Genomic DNA, 14,915 nt, shown 5'->3' with positions numbered 1-14,915 from the left:
CAGCTAAAATGGAATATCTGGAAGATGGAATTTGTTTGTTGTTTGTGTGTTTAATTCTTTGGGTATTTTCCTTTTTTCCTTTTTTGGTCTTTTCTAACCACAAATGCATTCTACTCCAATCTTACTATTCTGCAAATTTCAGAAACAAACACACTAAGTAAACTTAGCTGCTCTCGTGGCCCTCTATCCCTAGAACGACATTTTCTCAAACATCCTGTTGCTTGGGTTGTCGCGAAATAGCCATGCACTTGTACAAGATGTCCTGGGACACCAAATCAATGACGACTGACGAAATTTAAAGCTAACGAATGACAAATCCTTCAGATGACTTACCCCAAACCATCCGTGTTTCAAGACCATTTGTGCAGGCTGAAGTCCACTCTTTCTCTCTTGTTCATGACCTGTAGCAGCACTACTTCTGAGGCCTCAAAATCAACTCTTTCATTTTGCTCCAGTATCCTGCAATAAAACAAAACAAAACAGCAAGTCAGAATGAAAATGCCACTTCAAGCACTTAGGCGATATTCAGGGGGAAATCCCTGGCCTTTTTCAGATGTATATTTTATAACCTCAAACAAGCATGTCAATTACCAGAACGAAGCTATCGCACAACTGATCTCCACATGGTGCCCTACAACACTGGAGGTGGGGGCAGAGGAAGAGAGACACAGCAAAGCACCTGCTGGGGTAGCTTCTGCATCTCGAACATTATGATATCCACCAGTGGGAACGCCGCTTGCAAAATTTCAAGGTTACTAATCGAAATAAGTAAAGAAGGATTCATTACGTTTAAATAATTAAAGGACATCCCTGTGCAGGGAGCGAGGGCAGAAAATGGAGAAAATTTTGTTTCAAGCTAAAATTCATCTGATTCTGTCCATGAAAGACTCAGATGGACTGAGCTAATATTAATATTTTTAAATAAAGAGCTATTAGGATTGAACAAAAAAGATAAAGTGTGAGAGAGGAAATGTTCCATTTTGCACTACAAATAGGTAATTTGACGGGTTTTCGTTCTGACTCTTGATAAATCTTGGTAAATCCCTTCTCCACCCAAGTTGGAAAGTAGCATTTACTTTACACACTGAAAATGAAATGAATGGTTAAAATATGCATGCCTCTTTACCCCCACTCAGAGCAGCTGATGAAGCCTACACATTAGAAGGGCATGTGACAAGGTCGATCTGAAAAGTTCTCTTCTGCCTTGGGAGCTTATAAGGCTCACTTGTCACAGGGTGTTGTTCGAGCTGCTTCTGATGCTTAGTCAAATCCACACACAACCATGTGAGAGCCTGGAGACGGTCTTCAAAACATGTCTGCATCCTTTTTCATCCTTTTATGAGCTCTTCCTCATCTATTTTGAAAGTTCATTGGAAGGGGGTCACCCAGTTCTCTAACTAGGGTGACTGCATCCTACTCGTAACTCTAAACACTCTGAATCTCTGAAGGTCTTGAGGCGATCACCAAAGATCTCATCACCACAGGACCCGGTTGTAAGAAAGAGGATATACTTTTATGCCACACTAGGTTGCTGTGTGAATAATCAATTCCTTGAAAGCCTTCTGAAGCTATTACTTTACAGAATACTCAACGTTTTTTAAAAGGACTTTTTGGGGGTTGTGTGTATCTGTGGTTAAATTCACGTAGGCACTTAAAACTTCTGAGGAGGAGGAGAGGGCTGCTCTTGGTTAATGTTTAAACGAGCGAGTTGAGTTGAATTAAGGCCATTATATTTTCAGTCTGGCTGGAAGAGTGACTGCCTGAAAATGGCAGTCTTCTTTATTTTCTTGATGCTATCAATACCCACCGAAAGTGGGGTTGTAACGATTTTATTAGTTTTCCGTGCAGTTTTCATGAAATGTAACTCAGCTCCCACTCAAATATGCAACAGTAACATATTGATACAAATCAACATAAGCCAGGAAGTTCAAAGCATGACAAACTGTCTTTAGCTTATCATTTTGGTAAAAACAGAATTTGGAGAGAAGAGGATTTAAGCTAGCTCATTGGAGTTATTGGCTGGTATCAATCTTCTTTTACTAAAAATAAATTGCTGCATTTCTCTTATTTGTTCCCAGCTTTGTATCTTGGTATTTTAGAACAGGAAGAGTCTTTGTCATCTAGTTCAAAATTCTCCTGCAAATGAAACTGCTGGTCCAGAGAGGTTAATGGACCTCTTAATGTCACACAGCAAGTTAATTTGTGCCTTGACTAGACTCTGGGTTTAATCACTCATGCCCATTGACTTTTAATGGATATAATAATGTCACTGAATGTAACGTAATCTGGTGTTGGTTCAAAAAGTTTACCACAAGTACAATACTTCTTACAGTATTCTTTCTCTTTTTCTGTTTTGTTTTTGCCCTAAAGAAACAAATTCATTTCTAGATTATATTCTTGTCACCAAGTACAGCAAAATTATCTGGGAGAGGCAGAATGGCTCCATTATTAGCTCAAGGCCCTTCACTGGCTGCCAAAGCCAGGTGTCCAGAGGAGCAAGGCTTATACTATTTGTACAGGAGGGGGAAAAAAAGACTTATGCAAGTGACAAGACTTTCCATCCTTATCTCTGTAGATGTGAAGGAATTGGAAGCGATTTATTTTGTGATTTATGGCCGACGCTCCATTACACACAAGTGCAACAAGTCTGGGACAAATATTAGCTAGAAAACTACTGAAAATTCTCCACATCTTTTAAGCAAAAATTACAGCATGCTTCCTTCCTTGAGCCAACTTTTCAGTAGCGCTGCTAATAACCAACAAAACACACTGGCTTGAGTTTAATTTCTTTTGCCTACCCATTCTCGTTCGCCAGTTGAAATTATAAATAGAGATAAGATGAAAAGTCCAGAAAGGAGAAAAGAACACCAGGGGCCTAGAGCATCCACAGACATGTCTGAACACTGAAAGTCAGCTATATAAACAAGGATTTCACTCCACCGGATAGCCTTAAAGGGTTTTAAAATTTGATAAGCATTTCTGTGATAATTTTCTGAACAGCTATAAGCAGCAGCAGCAAAGCATATTATGTCAACATAAGTCAGAAACAGGGACCTAAAAGTCATGAGTGTTTTTTTTTTACTCTTAGTTTTGCAGCTAAGTGGATCTTTTAAATGTAAGTCACAATCTCCTAAATAGAATTAGTTCCTTATATATCAAATAAAGGGGACATGAGTGCGTGTTCTCCATAATTAATTCCCAATTATAATTTGTTGTTTTTATGTGTATTTGAGTATACCACATCAAATAAAATCTCTACAACACTGTATCTTATATGATCTATTAGGTACATCTTTATTCTAAAATTCAATAGACACACTGCATAGGAAGAGACTAAGAGGTTCATGCTGGAATATCACTTCAGTGGGGAATGGGTGTTCTATTCAATAAACAGAGCTGGGAAAATTGGCTCTTCATTTAGAAAGAGTCGGATTCCTGTTTTACACCATCCAGGGAATAAATTCTAAATAAATTAAATAATGAAACATATAAATATGTGTTTACACAGACATACATACATACAGTATTTATTATACACCTTTGCATCATTTTATACAATAAAATACAGAAAAATAATTTTCTAATCACGAAAGGCCGTGTAGGCCATTGTAAAGACTTTGGCTTTCCACTCCAAGTAAAATGGGAAGACACCCGAGAAGTCTGAATGGAGTAGTATAATGAGCTGCCTTACGTTTTAAGGGATCATTCTGTCTGTTGTGTGAAGAATAGACTATAAGGGGACAAAGGTGAAAACAGAGAGCCCAGTTAGGCTACTGCAAAAATTCAAGCGAGACAGCCCATACATGGACTAAGGTGGTGACACTGGGGGAGGAGGTAGTGAGAACTGGTGAGATTCTGGGTATATTCTGAAGGTCAAGTTGACAAGTGGTATAAGAGAAAGAAGAGAGTTAAGAAAGATCCCTCCAAGTTTTTGACTTGATCATCTCTAAGCATGGAGTTGCCATTCACCAAAATGGAAAAGACCGGGAGAGAAGCGGGTGTCACGGAGCTCCACATTTCCATGTTAAGTTCAAGATGCCTATTAGACTTCCTAGTGTGATATCAAGTAGACAGTTTGACATATAACTTTGGAACTCACGGACATGTGGGTAAAATATCAGTTAAAGCACAAGTTACTGTCATAGGCAGCCTCTAAGATGGTCCCCAGTGATCCCACCCCTTTGTATTCATGCCCTTGTATAGTCCTCTCCCCTTGAGTGTAGACTAGATTTAGCAACTCACTTCTAGCAGAGTGCAGAAAAGGTAACGGGATGTCATTTCCAAGACTAGGTTATAAAAAGCCTGTAGCTTCCATCTTGGGTGCTCTCTTGCCTTCCCTCCTGGCTCACTCACTCTGTGGGGAGCCGACTGCCAGGTTGTGGGGCCATCCTGTGGAGGCGCCCATGTGGCCTTGGAAGCAGATCCCAACCATGCTCCTCTCCATCCTTCTGATGAGACTGCAGGCTAGGCTAATGGATTGACTGCAGTCTTATGAAAGGCCTTGGGCCAGAGACACTCATCAAAGATGTGCCCTGATTCCTACTCACAGAAACTATGAGATTATAAATAGTTGCTGTTTTAAGCTACCAAGTTTGGGGTAATTTGTTACACATCGATAAATAACTAATACAGTTATGATGTGCAAGGCACTATTCTAGGAATTTCATCTGACTTTTTACAGTTGGAGAAACTGAGTCACAAAGAAGTTACATCACTTGCCCAACACCATACATATGTGGTGGAAGTGAGACTCAAACTCAGGTCATCTGACTCAGAGCTTAGGCTCTTAATGACCGCATGACATTGCCCTTCTAGAATAACCTTTTCTCCTACTTCAGATGTGCATACCTGAAGTTTGACTTTCCACTGCAGAAAGCACTAACATCACAGAGTTTATAGAAACAATGGCCCACGTGCATCTTCACCAAACTTCTTAACCTGCCACACAGCTTACAGTTCCTCTATTTTTGATATCCCAAATACACTACAATCTATACTCAACTGTCAAAGAAGATGGAATGGTGGCCTCTTACTGTTTGAAGAGTAACCTCAGTCTGGTTCTTTAATTTCAGTCTGGTTAATCTGGCTGATTTAACTATGAGAGAATTTCCAGCCCAGTGTGCAAATGCTCTAATATATATTCCCATAGACTGAAGGTCTTTTTTGCACATGTCAAGATTTCTCCCTAAAACTACCCAGTAGTGAAAAAACAACAAGATTCTGAGTAAGATAGCCACAGTAATTTCTCCTTGAATTTTTTAAATAATGAGGGAAAATCAATTTTCAGTTGGCAATAGAAAGTCACTCAGAATTCAGACAATGTTAAGTTTTTAAGTAGAGACTGGCAAGACCAAAATACGAAAAATAAAAGCTCTTGAACTCTATAAAATACAATGACTATCGTCCTGTTAATTATTAGTAACAATTTAAGACTTTCCCATTCTTTCCCTGACACAGACACGTGAAATACCGAAAGTGGAAGAAACGATCTCTGCACTTCTGTCTTAATACAAATTTAGATTGGCACTGTTGTCGGCAAGGAGCTGTTGCTGGTTATTGTACCCTTCTTATTTTTTAGGAGGAGAATGCCCATCAAGTGGCAGCCAGGGACATGTTCTTTATCCACGCTGTGGAATACGTTTCTTTTATTTTAACTGTTAGGACCGTGCCCACAACCAATGGAAACCAAAGAACTGGAAACAAAGAATCATAAAAAAAAAAACAAAAACCACACTGCCATTTATAAATCTTTCTGTTTCAAAAAGCGACTGAGTTTTATAAAGGCATATGATGCATCACCAAAGGTATTTTTTGCAATTTAAAAATACCAAGCAGTAGTAATAGCTCCACAGTTAGGCTGCTGGGACCTACCCTGCAATTTGCACAATTTGTGTGGTGATGAGATTAGTTTGTCTTATGACATAAGGAGTGGATGCTACTCCTTAACACACAAAAATGTCTAAAACGGAGTTTTAAAAACCTATGAGTTTGGAAATATATGTAAAAACAGTTTGGAAGATTATAAGCAAAATAGGATAATATGATGAAGGATGAGTAGCTTTCTTTGTAAAAACAGAGTCAGTCAGATTAGCTGGTAAACTTTCATGGGCCTTCCTCTAAATAAGGTAGGGATTTGAAGGAAAGTACCTGATGAATCTTGCTTTTTACTTTTGAAAAACGGGGAGAGGGCACATATATCATATATTAGCCTGTGTGTTCAGTGGGATGCTGTGGAACATGATATTATGCTAAAAAGAAAAGGAGAATTTTGAAAGGTTGGAATAAATTCAAGGAACACTTTTGAGGGACTTTGGTGTATTAATATGTAGGGTAAAGCTCTAAGAGGGGAGAAAGCATCCATCTTGGCCCAAAATATATTTGACCACAGAACACTTTTTCCAGAAGAAATAAGCAACTGGTAGACATGCGTTGACCAGAATGCGCCCTAGGAAACAAGACACTAGGCCATGGGTTCTCCAACTCTTTGGTCTCAAGTCCTCTTTACACTCCTAAAATGTATTGAGGACCGCAAAGAGTTTTTTTTTTTTTTTTTAAAGATTTTATTTTTTTTCCTTTTTCTCCCCAAAGGCCCCCAGTACATAGTTGTACATTATTCGTTGTGGGTCCTTCTAGTTGTGCCATGTGGGATGCTGCCTCAGCGTGGTTTGATGAGCAGTGCCATGTTCGCGCCCAGGATTCGAACCAACGAAACACTGGGCCGCCTGCAGTGGAGCGCGCGGACATAACCACTCGGCCACGGGGCCAGCCCCCCAAAGAGCTTTTAATTAAATAGATTACATTTAAGAATATTTACTGTATTAGAAATTAAAACAGAGAATTTAAAACTATGTATTAATTCATTTAATACAAATAATATACCCATTGCATTTACATAAAATAACGTATCTTTATGAAAAAATAACTATGTTTCAGAACAAAAAAGTTAATGAGAAGAGTGACACTGATTTAAATTTTTGCAAATCTCTTTAACGTCTGGTTTAATAAAAACAGCTAAATTTTCAGCTGTGCCTCTGAATTCAATTTGCTGTGACATGTCCCTTGGTTGAAGTATAGGGGAAAATCTGGCCTGCGTTTCCAGTTAACATGGAAATTCCTCTTTCAGGGTAGCCCAAAACTTGACAAGTGGTAGTTTCTTAAAGGATAGTGGCAATCTGGAATCCGAAACATATCAATGAACTCTTTTTAGTCTTTTACATTAAAATCCATTGGTTTATCTTGCCCTTTGGAGGGATCTTTTACCATGCATGATTTTGTAACACCTTGCACTGGCCATCTGGAAAATAACATTAGTTCACTGAGTAATGCAGACCTCCCGAATGTCAACATAGTTCAGTATACAACATCACCATACATCATGTAGCCTCTGAAAGACTCCACCATACACTTGTGAGAGAATGGTAATAAAATAGGTAAAAAATGTTTTAGTACAAATATAAAAATGGTTTTGACCTAGCAGAGCCCACCCTCGCCAGCCCAAAAAGGTCTTGGGGGTTCTCAAAGTGACAACTGCTGATGAGCAGATCTTCTAAGCTCCACAGCTCCCTCCCCGAAGTAAAAGCACAGAGCTGAGTTTCCTTCTTACCCCTGACTTCTGCCAGTCTAACCAGCTCTAGCTCTCTAGGGACCACTGGGTTCAACCTAACAAGGGCTGTTCACCCAGGCTGGTGACGGCCACGACATGCACCATGAAGGGACAGCAGGAAAGGGCTAGCTGGGAAGAAAACATGTGTTTCCTTGGATTCTACCAAGTAAGAATCTGTGAAAGGTGCACATTTTAGACTTCTTAAGCAAACACTTTCTTCCAACCCAAGTTTAAATAATCTAGTAAGGATCTGTTTAACCGGAGACAATAAACTTTTTAAGTACTCTGAAAGAGATTCAGAAAGCCTGTTTCATGAAATCAGTTAACGAAGTATATAGTTATAAACCATTATCTATTAAAAAGTGAAGAGAATCACTAAACAACACTGGTGACCTTTAGGCGTTAATGTACACATGCAACAGGAATAATAGCCAATATGTGAGTGTTAAGCCCTCAAATGACATTATCTCCTTTTAGCCTTCGAACCACCCTAGGTGGTAGACACTTTCCTTATCCTATTTTAAACAGACGAAGAAATGGAGATGGCTGGGGGTAAATAACATGCTCAAAGGGCTAAATAACTAAGTGACAGATTCAGGACTCAACTTCTATCTGTCTGACACCTAAGATTCTCTCTCCACTCCTCACTATGTTATCTCATTTCCAATTACCAGTTTACTGAACTTGAGCAATCCAGATTCTTCCTCTGGCAGTTATTCCAAAAATCATGAAATAACCTCTTCACTTTCTAGTTTCACAGTGAGTGGGCGCTCGATGAATCAGTTCAGAGCCCACTCTAATAAATGTACAGAGCAGGAACATTTCTTTTGCCTCCTAAAGCAGACTGGTTATCCTGTGGAAAAAGAGAAGTCTCACTCAAAAGCCACATATGCTGGATGCTGTGAAGTCCAATCTTTGGATTCTTAAAAAGTCATGAGAATGGAGCACTGGCAATGATGTTCTATAAACAAAGTCCACGGTACCCTGAGCCCATATTCCCTCTTAATTCCTCTGAAAGCAACCTTTATGAAACCAAGGCAATGAAAATGCGGGTCATGTCTGAGGCACCAAAGTAAGGCAAAGAGGTAGTATTATCCTTTTTAAGTGCTTTCTAAACCCTTAGCTCCCTCAGCTCACTATACACCTCTGCCCATTATTTCTCTCACCTCAACTGCTTTCCATCTGCCAGCCCAGAATCATTAAAAACATATTGAATACCTTTCTAGGTTAGTCATCATCATTTTCCAACACCCAGCTCAAGACATCTGTCCTTCCAGAACTAGTCCAGCTCTCCCTTTCCTCCAAGCACCTCTGATTAGGACCCCCATTAACATGGGCCTACTTGTGCACTCCCTGAAAATGGGTAATGCTGCTTCATTTGCGTGAGTCTCGTCTTTCACAACTATTATTAGATGGCAAGTGTTCTCAGGACCTTCTGGAGAATCTCTCACAGCACTTGCCACAGTGCCGAACACGAAGTACCATGCTTGCTCCCATTTTTCTTGACTGGGTGGAGACTAAAGAACACAGGCACGTATTTTTATGTCAATTTTCTTTTAAACATCTTTCCCTTCAGTCCTAAGATTAAACAAAATTAGCAATGTAATTCAATCAGAAGTTTTATATGCTTTTAAAGAGAACAGGAATCTACAGTGCAATCAATGGTGTTCACTGAGAAGCTCAATGCTAGTTTATTTGTGATGCTCTCAGAGTAGAGAGAATTCAGGTTCATCCTCATGGGAATTGATTTTAGAAGAAAGCAGAATAGTAAACAAACTCCTGGCAAAAAAATATGGGTTTGGAGTACACCTAGAAATCCATTGATATATCTTGCCCTTTCTAAATGCTCAGCTATTCTTAATGACATCCATTACCTATAGTCCCGTGTCCCACCGAAGTGTTCTGTACATCTCCGTTTTCACTACAAATGCCACACACTGGCAAGAAGCTTTTTAATGAATACTAAAAAGTCTGTGGACCACAGACTACAGGATACAGAATAATCCAGCTCATTCTCTGGGCATCACAACTACTCTTGAAAAATTTTGCTACATACTTTGTATAAAATGGTACAATCTAATATCAAGCAATAATAACAATAATTCTTGTATACTATGTCAAACTCATGAGGCATTTCATTCTCTTCCAAAACTCCCCTTTCTCTCAGACCAACCAAATAAATTGCAGGCTTGTGTATTTGCAAGCGACATGGTTAGGAGCGGACCTGTTTTTTTCCTTTACCACACCAAACATCTGTACAGAAGTTAAGAAACGAAAGCCACTGTAATAGCTCAGATCTAATTACTGTGACAGACCATCTAACTTAAATATTGGATTCCCATTTGTAAGCTTCATCATTAGATTTGCAGAACCATGCAAATTTTGGCCTTCCTCTGAAACTTAAGAGCCTGATCTTAACCTTCTTTGCATATATCATTCTGGTGGAAATTTTCAACAACCACAAAGGTGGGGAAAAGGGTGTGTCACATATTGACTTCTTAGTCATATTTCCTGATGTTGCCATTTTAGTATATTTAAAATATTAACTTATGGCAACATTTAAGTAATTATAGTTTATGAAGCACTGTTCTCTTTTTCTATCTTGGTAGAACCTTTCAGTTTACGGGACCACAAAAGAAAAGTTCTCTGAATCACTGTCCTCACTTACTGAAGGGGTGATGTTCTTATTTAGTGAAAATCAAACTTCTCCCATTGTTCTCAAAATCTGAAGTGAGCAATCTTAGGCTGGCAAAATTTTTACAACTGCCTTTCATATTATACACTAAGACAGCTAGAGACTAACACCTCCCTTTTGCCTCCCTCCACATTCACCACATTCATGGTGTCCATACCAGCCTGTTCTCACTAGGAGCACCTGACGCGCGAGACTACCCATGTGAAGCTGAAGGTGCCACTAGCTACAACCCCCAACCAAGAAGAGGTAAGCTAAAGGATCATCAAGGAAAGCAAAGAGGGAATGTTGGCTGGTAAGAGAGACTCTGAGGTCTCATTGCTTCTATAGATCCACTAAGCCTGTTCCTGGTACCCTGACATCACCAAGTTGTCCAAACTGGAAACATCAGAGCCCACACCTCTGCCTTTCCCTTTATTCCTCCAGTGAGCTGGCACCAAATCCTATCAATTCTTCTTCCTGGTAATACTACGTGAATCCTTCCCTTCCACGCCCCCCTCCAGCACTACTGCCTCTGCTCTTGCCCACCCCTCTTGCCCTCCCATCTAGATTTCCAACTGTTCTCATGGTTTTCGAACCGACTTTCCAAATTGTCACTGAAGCTGCCTTAGAAAACACAGATCTCATGACTGTATTCCCTGAACTGAAAACCATGGAAAACTGCGGTACACTCTTCAAACTATCACTGAACAGGAAGGGGTAATGTGAAAAATATATCAATAAACTACACTTTGAGATCCCCACTACCCTTTCCCTTTCGCTGTAAATGGGCAAGAAAGAAGAGAGCTGGAGAAAATTGATGTGGAAAATACGCAAAGGGCAAAGAACCAACAATTCATTCATAGATTTCTTTCTGGGCTTACTTGGCTCATCTGTATTTTGGGTCAGTTTTTTTAAAAATTCAATTTGACTTTTAATCATTAAAAATAATCCTAGAAGCACGTCCTGCTATGCATTGCCAAGTTGCATTGATGCATTTCATTACTGCTTGAAAGGCCACATATTAAAAACACTACTAGAAGTCAAGCTGAAGAAAATAAAATGATTTGAGATATTTTTTAAAGCAGTTGCTAAAACAGAAACAAATGTTATTTTTAATTTCTGGCTCACTGTAAACTGACAAGATATGAATATGAATTTTACCAAGTAATGTATAATGGCTTTCGCTCATCACCAACACAGGCCAACAACTCAATTTTTATTTCACTTGGACATGACATGTGGAACATATCATCTAGATTAGAAACCATCCTCATTAACATAGATTTGCTCTAGCTAATTTTTGATATAATATCCTCAACATAAAAAACATATAAAGCTTAGTAAATAACTATCCTGAAATTTGGTTTTACAAAAGTCATTGCAAAGTTTTGAATTTCTAAACAAGTCAGAACAATATCTGAAAAATTGTAAGATGATGCCGTAATTGTCTCAATGTTAGTCTATTCACGAACACACTTATTAAATACGAGTTTTGGAAAGAAATTCTGCCAGGTGCTTGTCTGGAGTAAGAGGGATCTGGTATGGATCACACCCTCAGGAAGTTTACAGTCCTTCTGAGAAGGGAACACGTACACCAACGGTACAACCTCTTTGCAATAAAATATGAGAATAAGAGAAGAGCCATGGAACTTCAGACGAGGAAACCACTTTATGCAGAAGAGGATATCAGGGAACACTCCATAAAGAAAGTGGGCCTTAAGGACTAGACGGATGGGAATTCTGAACTCTAAGTTCCTATTCCTAAACTAAAAGTTCCAGGAAAAGCTCAAACTAATCAATTTGTTTCTAGAGTTAGCATTTATTGAGCAACTACTATGTGTTAAGAAACTAATGAATGTTATCTCTAAGCTTCCAAACAAGTCTGTGATGACACCCTAGTTATAACTGATTTAAAAAGGACTCAGAGAGTCACTGACATTCCCAAGAGTCATTACTTCTTGCTGAATATTAGTAAGCCCAAACCGTATTTATATCAACATAACAATCACATAGAGAAGATGACAGTCTTAACTAGAACAATCAAGAGTCAAAATCATTATATATCTTGAATATAAATATGACAATATAAGAAGGATTAGGATATGCCAAAAACAGATCACATTCATTCAAATACAACTGAAATGACAAGAATGTCAAGAACTCAATATATTTATTTATTTTGTCCTCTAACATCAGTATTACAGCAATGGTTTCACTTACACTAAATTAATAAAATATATATTTGTTTTAAAAGTTATTCATGTTTCGTTTTTCCAAGTGTGATCCGAGAATGCTCATTATAAATATAACCCTTGGCCCCGCCCCTGACCCACTTAATCAGGCTCTTAGGGCCCAGGAATCTGAATTTTCATCAAGCTCTCCCCTCCTGAGCAAGTGAGTACTAAATTGCACATTCAAGCTTTCCAACTCCTTGTCTGGAGTTTGCGCCCCTACCTTTTTCTCTCTTATTGCAATATCTTTGCCAATTTAAACAATTACTTTTCAATATCCTCCAAATATTTTCTGTGTGACACTACCTTGACTAAAAGAAAAACTGCTTCTAAAACACGGAAATTATACCACTGAAAAGAGAATTATTTCAAACCATTTTTATAACCTTTCTTTTTCTACAGTTAAATGTTTCTCTACTTTTAGCTCCAGTCACTGGTGCTGGTAATGGCACTGAGGTCTGTGGTAGGCAGAATAATGCCTCCCCCGCACCCCCACCAAAAATGTCCACAAGAGAGTCAAGGGGGACGCGACTGCAGCAGAAAGATTCAGGGAGATGCAGTGTTGCTGGTTTTGAAGACGGAGGAAGGGAGCCACAAGCCAAGGAAAATAAGTGGCCTCTGGGAACTGGAAAGGGCAATGATATGGATTCTCCCCTGAAGCCCCCACAAGGAACGCAGCCATGCTGACACCTTAATTTCAGCCTGGTGAGACCTGTGTTGGACTTCTGACCCACAGAACTGGAAGATAATAAATTTGTGTTGTTCTAAGCCACCAAGTTTGTGGTAATTTGTTACAGTAGCAATAGAAAATTGATACAGGTTCTTTGAAGCAAAGAAAAGAAACACTACAGTTACCCCTGTCACAAAGACCACAGCCCAGCAGCCCACATAGTTTCAGTCTTCCCAAATACATAAAGATGGAATCCCAAATATTCCTTTAAGTACAAATGAGATATGGCCCAAAGAGCTTCAAACAATGCTGCCACTTCTTTTATCCATCTCTCTCCTTATCCTGCTCTTCCCACTCAGATCTACAGCTTATCTTCTCACCTTCCACCCAGACAGACTGGTTTATCATCTTGGAACTATGAAAAAATAGAGGATCTAAGTCAGGGTTTCTCAATGCCAGCACTAGGGATATTTGGGGCCAGCTAATTCTTTTGTTGTGGAGACTGTTCCATGCATTATAAAATACTTAGCAGCATCCCGGGACTCCACCCACCAGACGCCAGGAGAACTTCTCCCCTTTCCCAGTCATGACAACCAAAAACATACCCAGACATGGCCAAATGTCCTCTGGGGGGCAAAATGGACCCCAGCTGAGATTCGCTGGTCTAAGACATATGTCGGTTTACCCAGCGCTCTGCTGCTCTTTCCATCAGTTCCTCCCATAGAGGGAGAAGCCTCAACATGTGTGTATATACTTTCACATTGCCCTGGGTCTCATTCAAACTAGTTTCCCATGAATTCAGTCTCTGGCATTTTTAAACAGCTCTAAGTCAAAACTCAACCACAGGCTTTTTAATGGCCCCAATGCACTTATTCCCAGCCACAGGCAACGGAAATATGGCTGTTCCACAATGACCCACAACCCAACCCTGCCAATGAGCTCACAATCCATCCTGCAGCTCTAAAGGCAAAACAGGCCAAAGCTTGCTATCTGACTATTACAAAGAACTTTCTAAAGCTCTCTGCAAACTTACTACCTAGACATCATTAATAAAAAGCATTTCAGTCAGAAGATTTAGCATAGCGTAGACCAAATATGTAGATGACTGACTGAAAGCCTGACTCTGATGACACAACAGATGTTTTAGAATGAGATCCCGGGAAATAGCCACCGTCCTGGAGCAAGAAATCAGTCCATCAGAGAAAGAGATAACATCCTCACAAGTTCTCTCTAAGAAATGACTGAAACAAAGATGTTAAAAGGTCCTGTTTTATGTAGTTCGGAATTCTGCTCAGACTTTCAAGTTCAACTTCAAAATAACAAAGTAGTAAATGGGAAACATATCTCCTGTTCATACTGAAATCTTAAACAAAATTGTAGTTTCCAAGATGGGATGTTAAATTCACAGGAGCACCGTCAGTTTAATCAAAAGCTACAGCCAAACGAAGCCCTGTGAAGTCTAGATGGAGGTGGCCGTCTCGAGATGCAGAGATTAATGACTTTACAGAACGTTCTTCCAGGAATGTTAGCATACACATCCCTGGTAACTACAAGCAACCAATGGCTTTTTAACAGATCAACTTAACTGCAACCTTCGTAGACTAATCCTCCATCAACTACTCCTATATTAATTCTAAGACTTTCAAATTTCATGTTTTTCTCTCAGAAGCCTTTCTCCAAGTGCACAATATTCTTATCAAGTCGGAAAATAATACATTACTCCGAAGATCTAAGGGC

At 39.4% G+C, this 14,915-nt stretch overlaps 1 protein-coding gene across 4 annotated transcripts in view; it reads right to left on the bottom strand.

Annotated features, from left to right (window-relative positions):
- ATXN1 (ataxin 1) overlaps nt 1-14,915 on the bottom strand; it is a 378,660-nt gene that overhangs the window by 282,119 nt on the left and 81,626 nt on the right. For all 4 annotated transcript variants that reach the window (XM_046639025.1, XM_046639026.1, XM_046639024.1 and 1 more), the window contains one exon: nt 334-459. The gene's annotated coding sequence lies outside the window, so the exon portion shown is untranslated. The remainder of the gene's footprint in view (nt 1-333; nt 460-14,915) is intronic.

Source organism: Equus quagga, chromosome 15 (assembly GCF_021613505.1).
Source record: "Equus quagga isolate Etosha38 chromosome 15, UCLA_HA_Equagga_1.0, whole genome shotgun sequence".
Classification (NCBI taxonomy): Eukaryota; Metazoa; Chordata; class Mammalia; order Perissodactyla; family Equidae; genus Equus; species Equus quagga.
The sequence above is the reverse complement of the archived record's forward strand: the minus strand, read 5'-3'. Positions and strand labels throughout refer to the sequence as shown.